The 15,051-nt window shown below is 40.4% G+C and overlaps 1 long non-coding RNA gene across 1 annotated transcript; it reads left to right on the top strand.

Moving 5' to 3' along the window:
- Positions 1–13,678: 13,678 nt before the first annotated feature.
- LOC112590082 (uncharacterized) lies at positions 13,679–14,826 on the top strand. Its single transcript, XR_003113979.1, has 3 exons — positions 13,679–14,109; positions 14,425–14,552; positions 14,695–14,826. It is a non-coding gene; the product is annotated as an uncharacterized LOC112590082 (long non-coding RNA).
- The last annotated feature ends 225 nt before the right edge of the window (positions 14,827–15,051 follow it).

The raw sequence follows: 15,051 nt of genomic DNA on the forward strand, positions 1-15,051 counted from the left end.
TTCTTACTTTTCCTCTTTCCATATTATATATTTTCAATCTCAATAATACATATCTAATGCGAGTTTTTCCATTATCTTAATCTGGAAAAAATCAACTTGATGTGAGAAAAATGTTGAAGCTATAAAGTCATCGATGAAATTTCGTACGTCGTTAACTGTCGAAAAATGTGTCAGACAGTGAGTGTTGCATTAACCGAAATGGAATTTAGGATACTTGGCTTCCGGGCTGGAACGACCGGGCGGAAATAGGAATTGTATAGCTCTCGAAGGAGAAATCTTTATTTAAAGGACGGAGTTGTCGTAAAGAACAATAAAAGTTGCAACGAACGCGATTTCTGCCGTAAACGCAGCGAAATTGCACAGCGCGGCGCAGGTCAGCCTTGGAATTACAATAAAAAGGCCGTCGGCCTCTCTCCTTTCGAAAGAATCTGAACGTTGAGAAAGTTCGATGATAATATATTCGCTCGTTAATTACTTCTTGACGCAAAGACGGCTTTGCGACTCGAAGGGGAAGTTACTCGCTACGCGACTTCGCCTTGTCATATATCCGCATGCTTGTCTGAGATCTCGTAATTTTCTCTCGCGTTCGTTCGAAGAGGGTCCGATAACTTTTCGGGCTTCCGCACGAGTATGATTTTCCGCCGTTTTAATTTTCGGATTATGTCACACGACGAATGCGAATCATGGCGCAATCCGGATGTTTTGTCCTAGATATTTTCCCGGTGTTACCTTTCTAGATGCGAAGGTGCAAAAGCGTAAAAGCGATTCACGTCATGATGCGTGGTCGCGCGCGTGCGTGTGCGGTAGCTGAAATTAACTCTGTCGCTAAAGTAATAATGAGACAGTCTTATTCCGTGTCCAATATTACAGCTTTAGCAATAGGTATTTTTTTATAAACTAATACACTTTACACCTTACCGCGGCGCGCGGCAGAGCTGCGGACGTTTGTGATCTGACTCCAACAGGAGAAGCGGAAAACAAGGAAACGAACGGTGTCTTTTATATAAGAAGTAGAGGTAGATATTTGAATATTTCGAAAGAGGGGATGATTTCTCGCGTGAGGATAAATCGAAGATAATCGAAAAGTAGAATTTTTCGTTTCAATCGGGACTCATTAGTTTCAGCTCACATATACACAGAGAAGAAAGGTTTTGTTGGGTCGACAAAACACCAGTAATCGCAACAAATGGTTTATTAATGTGAAGCAGCAAATGACTCCGTTGTGGTAACGAATTTATTACTTATAACTTATTGCTCTAACCAATAATTTTATAATGAGAACAAATGGTATTGTTATGTTAATCCAACGAATCATAAATTTGATTTGTTGGCGATACAGAAGATGGACAAAGGTTAGAAATTATGTATAGGCAAATCAGTTATATTAACTCTTCTTCACTAACGTATAATATGTAGCAAAATATATAAAATATTTGATGAAATCACGTGTGCATTTTGTAAGAATTCGAGGGAAGAAATAAGGCAAGGCATTATTAATCTTTATTTTTAGCACGATACATTATATAAAATTAATAAACTATTAGATAAGATTAAGTAAGATTAAGGGGATGTACATAAAAAGCTCGTACTGTATATATATTTTTATCAATTTTTATCAATTTTCATCAATAAAAAAGTTAATGTAATGTAAAAATAATATAAAAAGTAATGTAAAAATAATGTAAAAGTGGTTCGTAGCTACTTAAGAAAGCTTATAAATCATTTTAAGAGATGCTCTTATCTATATATTATATATGAGAGTTCAGAATATGGCTTACAGGAGAGTCACGTACATGTATATATTACGTACATATACAGTTGTATATCCAACAAACATGTACAGGATGTCTCATTTTAAATGAGCTAGGTAAAAATTTCGAAAGATTTGAAAGATATTAAGAAACGTTTTAGACAAAAGTTGTATAATTTTAAAGGTGACATAAAACAACTATATTATTTTATTTATAGAAGATGCCATTTTTGAGATATTCACCGATTATTATTTTTTTTAAATGGAAATCCCAATTTTTTATTATATTATTTTTTTATCAATTAATTTGAATTACTTTTGTCTGAAATAATATTTTATTTGCCTAATATTTTTTGAGATATTTAAGGAAAACTTGTAGAGTAAGGTAATTTTTTCAATATTTAATTTATGATATTCGATATTGTTAACTATATGTCGAAAGGAAAAATAATACTATACTTTTTTACTCTATTTAGTCTCAAGAATATATTCTTACAACAGTCTTAATTTTTGTTACCTTATCGACCTTTGGACACTTCAAAATCACCAAATTAACAAAAGTCAGAGCGCTATTGCAATAATATATTCTGGAGATTAAATAGAGTAAAAAAGTTTAGTTCCTTTTTTTCTTGCGACAAATAGTTAATGAGATATCGTGAGTTAAATATTGAAAAAGTTATCAAGTCTTCCTTGAATATTTTAAAAAAGTATCAGTCAAATAAAAAAATGTTTTAGAAAAGAGTTGTTAAAATTAATTGGTAGAAAAGGATGATATAATAAAAAATTGAGGTTTCCATTTAAGAAAAGTAATGATCGGTGAATGTCTCGAAAATGAAGCTCTGTAAACAAAATGATACAGTTATTTTATGTTCCCTTTGAAACTATACAGCTTTTGTCTGAAACGTTTCTTAGTATCTTTCATATTTTCCGAGATTTTTACCTGGCTCATTTAAAATGGGACATCCTGTATGATTTGCATCTCCAGCAATGTATATTTGTTACAAATTACAAATAATAAAAAATGATTTGTTACGGTAACTGTTTGATTCGTTCCCCGTACAATTCTCAAACAGCAAATGTTTGTTGTCATTTGTTGTGGCAACAGAAGTCTTCTTTTCAATCCGGTCTGCCGATTAGGTGAGAACGAAGGTTTCGTCCCGCGTCGATCCTCGTCGTAGATGCACGTGCGGGCGCGAAGCGAATTCCTGTCCGGATGAACGATCGTACTAGGCTAGTTCGGCGTACGTGTCAGCGTGTAGCGGTGGCGTAGTCGTTTAAACTGTAATCTACGAATTGTAACGTTAATTGGATCGGTCATTCGAGCAAACCCTGGCGGCCAAAGTCAAATTGATCGAGGGACTTGTACCACGTATACGCGTACCGAACGCAGCACGGTGTTGTTTGCCGGCTGCGGTACATGCCGCGCCGCATCGCGTTCTCGATAAAATCGCATTGACGCAAATCGATAGGGGGAAAACGTCGCGTTTTCCCGATCGACTCTCGTATTCGAAACGGAACGGAACGAATCGACGAAGAGTCTCCGTCGCCGGCGAATCGCCCGGTCTCGTTACACGTTCGTGATTAATAATTCATTTATTCCTTCCTTTCTCTTGTTTCTTTTTCACGCTACTTCCCAACATCGCGGCACGGGCTTAACGGTCTCCGATCTATGTGATTATGATTATGTTTACGATTATGTGTTTCCTCCCACTGCACGTGAACACGTTCGTCGTCGGGGGAGCGAAACGAACGGAGAATATAACGCTACGCTGTACTCCTCGTTATTGCTATTACACGGTATTTCGACGCGATAGTATCACTCGCGCGTCTTCGTTCGCACTATCGTTTTTTCTTCTCCCCTTCGCGGCGCGGTGTAATCGACGGATTGAAGAAAGAGCTCCTCGCCATTCCGCGAGATTGCCGTTTGCGTGCCCTCCTCGGTTTTCTTCAATATTTTCTCGTCCTTTCCCTCGGAATTCCCCAGAATTAGGAATAATAGTCCCTTTTTATGCCGGCCGTGGTATGGCGCAGTAACACTGTTCTATTGTTACCATTCGTCTTATAGATTCGGGTTTCGCTCGGAGCTTGATCCTTGCTGACGTCGAAAGTAACACACTTGTGAAAAATTCGCACAGCCGATCGCACGCGGTGGCACGCGATGGGCAAAGTGTGGACACACATACACACATACACACACACACACGCGCGCGCGCGCGCACGTTTGGGGTAGCTTCCAAACTTAATCTCTGCTATTGTACGAAAGAAGCAAATCTCTGATCCAGCGTGAATATCTCGTGAGGCATCACGAGGGCAATTCTTTCCTCTACCTGGCTTTCCTTTCGTCTAATTTATCGTTTCGTGCGACAGTATCGTGCTGACCGATCGCGCAAAGGCAAACAAAGCCTCTAGACAACACCCTCTGCGCATGTATGTTAACGTAAAATCTTCAATTATTGCGGTAGTCGCATTACGCTAACTATGGTACAACAAAGGATGAAAAAGTACCTATTTTTATATAAATTTTTTTTTATTAAACTCCCAGATTAATTTATAATCTATCGTTTAGGGCAATAAGTAAATTTTATAAAGCCACACAATAACTTGTTGATATTTCCCCATTGGTCAATATCCTTACATACCTCCAGTTAAATATTTAACTTGTTATTGAATACTGGGATTTTTGCAACTAAGTAAATCTAATCTCTGGGATGATTGCGTTAACAAATAGATATCCAGATATGTCTAATTAAATCTTGTTCTAAGGTCAATAGGTTTAATCGTTTTAATCCAGATTTATCATTTTTCATTAAGAAGGTTTACTGCAAGTTCGTTTGGATGTGTACTTAGCCTCATACTATAATTTACGCTATGTCTTTTGATATCTCCATTCACCGAAACTATCTTGAGGTCTCTTTGTATCACTTTGTTAGGAACCACATTCACTATGATCCTTAATACTTTCGATTGAAAATGTTGTATTATTTCAATGTTGGAACTGCTTGCTGTGCCCCAAAGCTGGATTCTATAGGTGCACATCGGTTTTATTATAGCGCGGTTTTATTGTAGAGCAAGATATAAATATTAAATATGAAAATTTATGGCTTTTCTGTTAGACATATTATCTTCCTGCGAGAAAAGCCATACGACTTCAAAATATTCAATTTTCTAGTTATGTAGCAATTTTGTGAGCAATACATTAGATTTTCAATAGCAAATATGCCACAGATAAGTGCAAAGAATAGATACAGCTGAAATTTTCAGATTTTCAGAGAATATTCCGGTTTTTGAGATAATATATAACAAAGATAGTTTCATAAAATTCTCTTCCCTGTAAAATTTGTATTCCTTGGGTCTGCTTACGGGAGTATTTTTTCTGGATGTTATTTTTATTACACTCTCGAGATTTTATTGTATTGGATTTTGAGAGAAATTGTCACACTTTACGCGTTTCAAAGATTTAGTTTATCACACTTTACGCCTGTGTTTTGCGCCGCACAGCGCGTCCTTCCAAAGAAATACATGTAACTCGCAGTCGCGTTTCACGCCCTCTTGTTTCTTCGCATAACGGCAGGGCAGATATCAGTATTTACATATTAAAATTAAGGTGTCGTTATTCGCATTTACCGCGGCTGTTGCAATAAATCGTTCGCGAATCGGCGATATTTCGCGTCACGGAGCTCCGGCGGAGCGTTTTGTTCGCCGACATCGGCGCGGACGATTGATAACACGACAGCGTAAACTATGCGGTATTCACGTAACGAGCCTCACGTAAATCCACCGTCGATGTTGAGAGGTTCCGTCACGCACACATTGTCGGCACCTGCTAAGGCGCGCGTGTTACGCTCCAGTCGAGTGACCCGAGGCCTCCGTGGTTGCGGCAATTTAATTTATCATTTCTCAATGGAATTTTTAGATATTGGGGTCGATGTGTGTGTGTGTGTGTGTATGTGTGTGTATGTACACAGCTTGAAGCTTCGCCCCGAAGTTCAGGCCGTACGAAATTGCGCCAGCCAAGTTGCGAGTACGCGTGATCTCCTCGTGATGGCCTCGCGTGTGAGGCGGAGCCGTAAGCGCGTATCCTCCGTATTCTACGGCGGTGAAACCTTAAACGGGCAAGCGGATGTACAAAGTTTAATAGTCTTCACGATGGCGCAATAACGTCGTCGTATTTAGGCAAACTTGTGGAATTTGCTGAATACGAATGTCGTTTATCGTAAAGTATAGATTTAACGACCACATAAACCCCTGTCGCGTTCTTAAGACTCGTCGCATGAGATATTATTGATTCATCAATCTTCAGCATTAATCTTCTCGGCAGGGCTGAGTCTCGTGGGGAAATTTTTCATTTTACACAGTCCCGCTTCGATTTTACGCGAGGAGTCGTGCTCTTTTTCCAAATGCTCGATGAATGAACAAGTAGATTTGAAGTCTCGCAAAATGAGTGGCTGAAATGAGTGCAACATTTCGCTCATGAAAGGGAGAACGATTTACCTTCGGGGTTTTTCAATCGAAATTCCGCGCATGAGGAAATAAACGCTGAATTTGGTAATATGAATTGACGAAGGAGCAGAGAGAGAGAGAGAGAAAGAGAGAGAGAGAGAGAGAGAGAGAGAGAGAGAGAGAGAGAGAGAGAGAGAGAGAGAGAAGAGAGCCGGCAGCGACAGCCTTTGGCCACGGGCAAATTTCGAGGGAGCGTACGAAATTTCTGTTCGTGGTATAATCGTCACGATGCGGAAATTCGCTCTCTGCAGCTATGGTCACGCTGCTGGGAATGTGTAACTGCATCGTGAATTGCGCTCGTTTAATATCGATCGGCCGTTGATTTCGAGGCGACCACGAAACGCGATCTGTATGAAGACCGGTTATAGCCTCTATCGTGATGGTTGATCAAAAGCTTATCTACCATGGCCGACAAGGTGGAATGCCGGCGAAGAATCGCGAGGGTTTACGTTCGCCGAAACGGACTATTTCGCACCACGCTATCGTGATATTCATTTTCGCGCTGGCCAGCGTGCGAATTTTTCCAATCCGAATTCTTCGTAGCGCACGTCCCTCGAGATGCTTGCGAGAACATTGTTATGCAAAAAAAAGAAAATGAAATAGTGTCTCATGTGTGCGGTAACCTGGAGAGAAAGAAGATAGTCGGAGAGAAATTCTCTGCAGCTTGGCCGTGATGCTCGAATTTTCGTGTGCTCCCGTATGATAACGTTGACTGCGAGTTGACGGAAAAGTTGGAATAATTTCAAGATGGAAGATAGGTGACACGACCCGAAGCGCTGCGGTCTCGCCTATCGCACCCCGAGTTACTATTATCCGTTAAGATCTGGGTTATGAGCACTAGGGCAAGCCGCGAGGGAAAATCGAAGTGTACGAGTCAGTGTAGGAGTCAGCGTCTTCTGCTCTCGGAGATTCTTCTGTTCTCAATAGGCGAGCTTTGCGGACTACTTCACTCTCTCACCTCTGTGATTTCGATCGCTTACTTCAGAATTAATCGTTCTTCTCGGAATCGTGATTCCGCTCGGAATATAGCGAGATAATGAGAGAGAGAGAGAGAGAGAGAGAGAGAGAGGGGGGGGAGAAAAGATTTAATCATGTGCATACTCCGATGGACATTGCATTGCAGGTAGGCGAAGTCAAAGTCCGCCTTTGGCCACTCAAATCCCTGCGATCCTGAAATAGCGCTAACAGGCTGACGATTAATAACTACGTTTAATTACCTTGGTTTCCTATTCATTGCGGTCGGATATTGCATTGTATTCGCGCGAAATGTTATACGCATTATTATCCTATCCTTTTGTTATGACGAACATGCTCATACATTCGTATGGCGTGCGTTTGTACCTATCTGTATGCGCGCACACGTGCCTATATATGTGTGTGTGCGCGTGCAAATGCCAATTTCTCCGGAATATTTTTTGCGCTTTCCGTCTCGCCTCCACCCTGTGAAACGACAATGTGATTCCACGGGGCCGTGACAATGAGAGAAAGTTGGTACGATATGGAAAAAAATTATCGGTGGATGTGGCCGAGGAAGGGAAAGGAGAATCTCATCACACACTAAAGCACGCGAAAGGGAATTGCGCGAACGACGGCGGTTATATCGCGAGCAGCGTCAGCAGCCGAAAACTTACAGCCTGAACCATATTGATCCGTTTTTAACCGCTCGTTAAACCGTCGTGCTGATCTCCCGAGTTATTCCTTCCGTTGTTCTTTTTTCTCCCTCCTCCTCGCGGTGCCCGCTTCTAAATTACCTCAAATGCACGACATGCGACGGTTTTTATTTTTTTAACATCTAATAGTTTTCTACTTATATCTCTCTCTCTCTCTCTCTCTCTTTCCTCTCTCTTTTTCCCTCTCTCCCTCTCCTTAATAAATTTGAAGGTTCTCGATGTATTGGAGCAAGTTTGAAATTTTGCATTTCTCTTATATTGCCGATGTTTTTATTTAATTTTATTAAGACGAGAGTAGAGGGCACATACTTTATCGCTCCACAAAATATTCGTTAAAATAAAATAAAATATTAATATTGGATATCGATGAATATTTTATTCCGGCTGAGTGAAGGCAAATTGTACACTTCAGTGACTAATGTATTTTGATCATTTAGGTATTTTAATTGGGCTAAAGCAGGATCTACAGAACTCGTTGATGTGAAATTTGTCACACGAATCTCTCTTGTTTCGAGTTTCTCGTCGTTGCGATTAATAACAGAACGATGCGCGTTTTGTTTAAACGATCTTTATTGGCAAAATTCCATGGACGGTTTATTAATATGTGTCGCAGATAACGTCTTTGACCAACTGATATTCAATATTAAACGAAATATTTTATACCCGTAACTTTGGTCCTTCACCTCGTATAATTTTCGGATATCGCCATGTGACATTTACAAATGACTAATGACCCGATTCGATCTTTACACGGTCGTTATTACACATCCATCCTATATTTTTGGATAAAGGAGACAAAGGAAAAAGAAAAGCGAGATAATCGTGTGATTCGGTTGTGTATTTTTGTTGACCTCAAAAGCCAGAATCAGAGAGAATTATTGAAAAGTTAATCCCTTCCCCTCTGGAGCTGTATGTACGTTCTAAATAATCGGATAAAGATAAAAAACACAGATGAAAATTGAGTCAGATTTACAATCCTACGATTGCTCGAACCGATTGGACCTTTCGGACTTTTTTATAACGGGAATTTATATTCTCCTTGCACTATCGATTCGCCGAAAAATTTACAGTAAACTGTTATGATGCGTAATACCATAATGGTAACTGTGCGACGTAAGTATGTAACAATTTTACTCAAAGATAACAGCAAGGTTGGGAAAGTTACTTTGTAAAAGTATTTATTTACAGTTGTAGTTTTTTCACTGAAAAAGTAACTAGTTACAAGTTACTGACCTTTAAAAATAACATATTACAGTTACAGTTATTTAGAAAGTAACGAGTCGTTACTTTTCAGTTATTTTTTTACAATAATTGTGTTATCATTTTAAATTTCGTAATTGTGTAAATTCCTTCAATTTTATATAAAAGTAGTTTGTTGATTATTATATTCTTCGTATTGTATATAATTTGTACAAATTAGGGTCATTGATTTAAGTAAACAATTCATATTCATTGAGACCATTAATAACAATTATAAGAAAGTGAATGAATTTGATGAGGATAATAAATAGTAAAAATACTAAAACTAATCTTAACATCAAAAATTAGATTTTTTCACTAAAAAGATATATTAATATTTTATAAATAAAGACTTATACTCATATGTTTTCTTAAATTTGCAGTTGAAGTTCTACTTGAATGAATAATTTTTTTGCCAACGCATATTTTGCAGAGAAATACCCAGTTGTTCTCATTTCTAAATTTTTGCTGTAACTTGTGTAGGATTGATCGATCGAGTAATCGACCCGATGTGCCATAGTAGGGGTGATAGAGGTCGCGCAGGTAGAGAAGGAGAGCGTAGAAAAAGAAAAGAGTAGAGACAGTCGAATCGAGAAACAATCGCGCACAAGTCGCGAGCTAGAGAGTAAGGTTTCATTTTTATATCTATTTCCTTTAATAAACATGTACACAATTTACTCGCAACTTCATATCCATCACCCGGATCCCTACACTTGAATATTTTTGCATATGCTGACTATGGCATTCTACAATCCTTCTCCGAAGATTGAGATGTTTTATCTATTGCTTGAATTTTTTATATAATCGAAACCATGTAGCTGAACACAGGTTATATTAACAAATAAGAACTAGCGACGCGCGACGGAAATGTCCAATAGGCGTACAATTTTTTTAAAAGAAATACAGGTTGTGTTCGGAGAGGAGACTTCAGCGCTATTGTGTTATTGTATCCGTGTTTTACATCTAATGAATGATAAAGATAGATGACAATAGCGCGCGTTTTCCAAATGCAGCCGGAATAACTGTATGCTTATTAGATATCAAACATCGTACGTTGCGTTATCGTATTAGTCTGCCAGAAACTTAAGTTTGAAATATATAAAGTAACTATTAATGTGACAATTATATTAGTTACTAGTTATCAAACAAATGTAACAATAAGTTAAGTTACAGTTATAGATGGAAAAAGCGAAACGAAGTTAAGTTATAGTTACCAAAGAAGGAAAATAATAACTGTAACTGTAACTTTATTACAAGTAACGAGTTACTTCTCAACCCTGGATAATAGATAATGTTCGACGATAGATAATGACGCGCTAATTATATACAATCGTTCTCAGTCAAATTACACGACTGATATGCGACACGGAGTATCGGACATGTCAATTCCGCGTATCGTTGTTGCGAGAAAAAGCGTTCTTACGTAAAAACGCACGCGCGAATTCTCCGCCGGGACCATTGTGCTTTAATATCAGCCTACGTATAGTCGACACACTCGGCTATTGAAATTTATTGACGCGCTGCGACAAGGTTCTCTCTCTCTCTCTCTCTCTCTCTCTCTCTCTCTCTCTCTCTCTCCAATTCTCTCAGAGTAAATTACTTTATGGATTCGCTGACCTGTGCGCCACGGGATAATGGAAACTAAAACTCGCGAACTCTCGGACGCTGGTTTTTCCAATCAGCGATATCGAGGCGGCCGGTTATCTCTCATGCGACACGACGCATGCTGCGTGTCAACGATCGACGTACCGCATGGCACGATGTAACATATGTATAAGAGACGCAGGATGTAGTACTTCGCGCGTGCACGATGGAACGATCAATCAAAAGTCCGGTCAAAGCGCAACGAGCACACGACTCCGGCATTGGGTCGTGTCGCGAATAACTTGGCGCGTTTTTTTCCTTTTATAAATTCATCGCCACGTGCGCACCAAGATATTTCACACGACGGAACTTAATTTGGCGTATACTCGTCATTGTTCATTACCTGAGGGAGTGTTCTCGAGATTAATAAATAGCCTCGACGACTCTATGACGAAGCGAGTGTTTGAAAATAATCCTCATCTCTGCGTTGTCTCGGTCGGAGGAAAATTATTCGACCAATTGGGACCGTATTTATTTCCGTACTAATATGCATGCTTTCTCAGCACAATATTTTTGCATATGCTTCTTCATATAATGTAATATTTTTATGTAAACACAAACGTCGCAGTTTGATACAGCCTTCGATAAATCTCGATATATTCAAAGTGAAATATTATAATCAACCATCCGTTCTTTCGCAGAACATTACAATCAGTCCGCGTCATTTTCATGTTTGGGTACGAATAAGTCGGACTCGTTGTGCAATTTCAATGAGCTGAAAGTTACACATCGTGATATGTTTTTCAGAAAATGCACTCACGTCGAGGATATCATCATGAGCGTCAGTTTGAACGTTTTTACTGCGATAAATGAGGTCATACGATGAAATACAGTTTTGGAGTTTGAGCTCACTTCGATGTTGTACATCGCAGCACGAATAACGAGGTGGCCTGTAAAACAAATACAGGGAACTCATCGCGATATCACAGGTGGCTGTATGTGGCGGAAACTTTTCACATTTCGAATGTAATCGTGACGCGAGTGTGATACATTCGCGCGCGGCAACGGAAGTCGAACGCGTATCGCGCGAACTGTCGACGCGTCCGCGAGAGAAAATCGTGATATTTTGGCATTTCGCGCGAAATCACTTCCATCCTCGTATATATCGCGTATTACTTCGTATTACAGCGTATTACAGCTCGCTGTCGTTTCCGCGTCAGCTTCGGGTCTAAATTCGTCAATTGCCGGGTCAGAGTCTCGACGTGAAAGATTAATCAGTCCGCGAGAAACTCGCGAATCGCGGCGATATTTTGCTATTACCGCCGAAAGATTTGCGGTAATAACGGCGCGGAGAAACAGAATCGCGAGAACGCGGCGAATGGAAAAAAGAGGATTCCGCTAAAATCAGCCACTGTCAAACTAACAGCTCAATCGAGCTGTGCTGGATTGGAGATTTAATTATTAACGGTCCGCAGTGTACGCGACGCGGTTGAGCGCTTGCCGGCCCGGTAAACACGGTATAATGCCGATTATTTGCGACGAGCGTTAATGGATTTGATTTGCAATACGGGCTCCGTTTATTACGCAACGACGATGCGAGTCACGGTCTTGCTGCAACGTTCGGCCTGACGAAATCGGCCGGCAGTTTTGCATGAGTTCACCGCCGAGAATCGTCTTGGGTGACTGCAAATGACTCGGATGTATAAATCATCGCGCGTTAAAAATTCTTATTCCTTCCATCTTGCTCGGCACGCAATTTAAGAGCGCGGCGAGTAATAATCCGCTGCGTTTATACGAGCGCGGCCGCCGTTCGCGAGCTATAAAAAGGAGAGATAAAATTTAGACTAACGTCGAGAGACTCTAATGGAGCGAACGGGTCGGCCGACGTCGTGGAATTAACTGGGAGCTTCGTGACCCATCCTGAACCCGGCTTACCCTCGAATTTATCCGCGATAGCTTTTAATCCCGCTTTTCCTATCGCGGAATAGAGCTTGGTGCGCGAAGCTTTTCGATGTATCCGCCACAGCTGCTCTCTGAAACGTTAGCCGAATGTCGAGGTGGTCGCGGACTCTATCGCACAGGTGCGACCAAGAGGGACGATACGAGGGGTGTCCTAAATTCAACATGTACTTCCTTTCGTTTCTGTTTCGCGACCTGGTTGAAGCTTGTTCCGTTTTCTGACGTAAATGCGACCGCTATTTGGGCTTCTAACATATCATTATTTTGGCATTTGTGATAAATGTATCAACAATAATACATTTGGCACGAGCAATTTGAAGGCTATTGTATCATTGGCGACACATACAATCCACGTAAAGTAAATGTAAAAAAGTAAAGTAAATGTAAAGTAAATGTAAAAAAATATCCTTGACTTCTGCTTAGTGAATATTATTTCGCTTGCTGATTCTCTCCTCGATAAAGATAGGGCGTTCACCTGGCTGAGCAAATTTAATTTCTGAAATTGAGTCGGCCAACTAATGTATTAATCTTTAATATTGCAGACATATATATGAAAAGGGAGTAGATTTAGATAGCATCCAAATTTGTCGGGTTTTCATTCCGGTCTTTTCACATAGACACGATGCTCGCGCGTGTGCTCCATGGAAATTTCATTCACCGAATTCGCGCGTCGACCTCGCGTGGCAATTGGTGTTAAATAATGAGATTTTCGATATAGTCGTCGAGGATGAGCGCGGTCACGCACACACACACACACACACACACGGCCGATCTGTCAAGCGCACGATCGTCCAGTTCGATTAAACGAGAAAGAGCGTAAGTGGTTCGATTTGCGACGGCTTCGTCATTCTTCGCGAGGTGCTAATTAATATCGCGAGTTGATCGTCCCTTGGACATTACAATTCGCTCGTAAATGCCGCGCTCGGCTCGATTAAATTGGATCGACTGCATGGATAGTCAACGACGTCGTTTGTCATCGTCGATGCCCAACTGCGAGAAGCACCGTGTCCGTGTCGTTGCAGTTGATAACACATACGATCGCGATGGCGATTCCGGAGGTTCTCTATAGGAGCGATAGCGATAATTGAGTTTTCTCGTGGATTATCATTCGTGCGAAGTGACCTCATAAAAATATGAAGCGTTCGCGACGAAAGAATCAGTCGGGCTTCCACTTTGATCCTGCTTAGAATACGCGCGACTTTCCACGATGTGTCTTCTCGCGCTCGTTCTTGTCCTTGCGATGATATCGGTAAGAGACAAATTCGGGCAAATTGTAAATCATTAACAATACACATAACGCGTCGAAAATAGAGAGATAGTGTAGTCCCGTTATTTCAAGTGAACATTGACAATGCAGAATAACCTCGACATACCTTTCTCTTGTCTACGACGCTTTCGTTCATAGAGGTAAGAAAATTATATTCTTACCTCCATATTTTCATTATAACAAATGCCTCCTGCGTATCGTGCGTAACGCTCGCTCCGGATAATTTCAAAAACACTCACGGTGACAAATTATGCAAAAAATATTGTGCAGTACGTTATACTGACGGTGGAGGGTTGTATATAGGAAGACATTGATTTTCTGAGAGATGCCGGTGCGAAGATTATGAGTCAACTTTTTGGAAACAAGCGCGATTCACTGCTCGCTTACTTTTATGAGCAAATACATCGCCATGACAGCGAGAATAGGCACGATTTTCCGTTTTATGTCGCTCGCAGACAATACGGCAGTGGGAACAAGTACGATCCGCCACCCTACTACTCACGCAGGCAGATCGATAATTACGGCAACGGAAACAAGTAGGACCCGGCACCATACTGCTCTCGAAGATAGAGTGACGACGGAAGTAAGTACGACCCGCCACCGTACAACTCTCGAAGACAGAGTGACGGCGGAAGCAAGTACGATCCGCCACCGTACTACTCTCGCAGATAGAATGGTGACGACAGCAGAAACAAGTACGCTCCGTTTTATTACTGTTGTCGCAGGTAGGATGATGAGTAGGCCAAACGGAATATCATCTGCCACTTTATTATTCTGGAAGTTGGAACTAAACTATGGCAAAGAGAATGAACATGATTTTATTCTGTTTCCTCGGCACGGTTCTCCCTTGAAGTGAATCAGCGAAAGTGTTTCTGATTTCAATTAGACTTGATGTATTTTCGATTCGAATAAAAGGAATTTATCATATTGATAGTTAATGAGTATTCACTGATTTTTAGAGTAGAAATATTTGTAAATTATTCCTTCGTCTTGTGCTTTACTGATTCTAATCATTGAAAATAAGATTCTACTACAAAATTCATAATTGGTTTCAATACGGTTTGAATACTTTTTTCGCTGAT

The sequence above is a fragment of the Harpegnathos saltator genome, unplaced genomic scaffold (genome assembly GCF_003227715.2).
Source record: "Harpegnathos saltator strain DR-91 unplaced genomic scaffold, Hsal_v8.6 scaffold708, whole genome shotgun sequence".
NCBI lineage: Eukaryota > Metazoa > Arthropoda > Insecta > Hymenoptera > Formicidae > Harpegnathos > Harpegnathos saltator.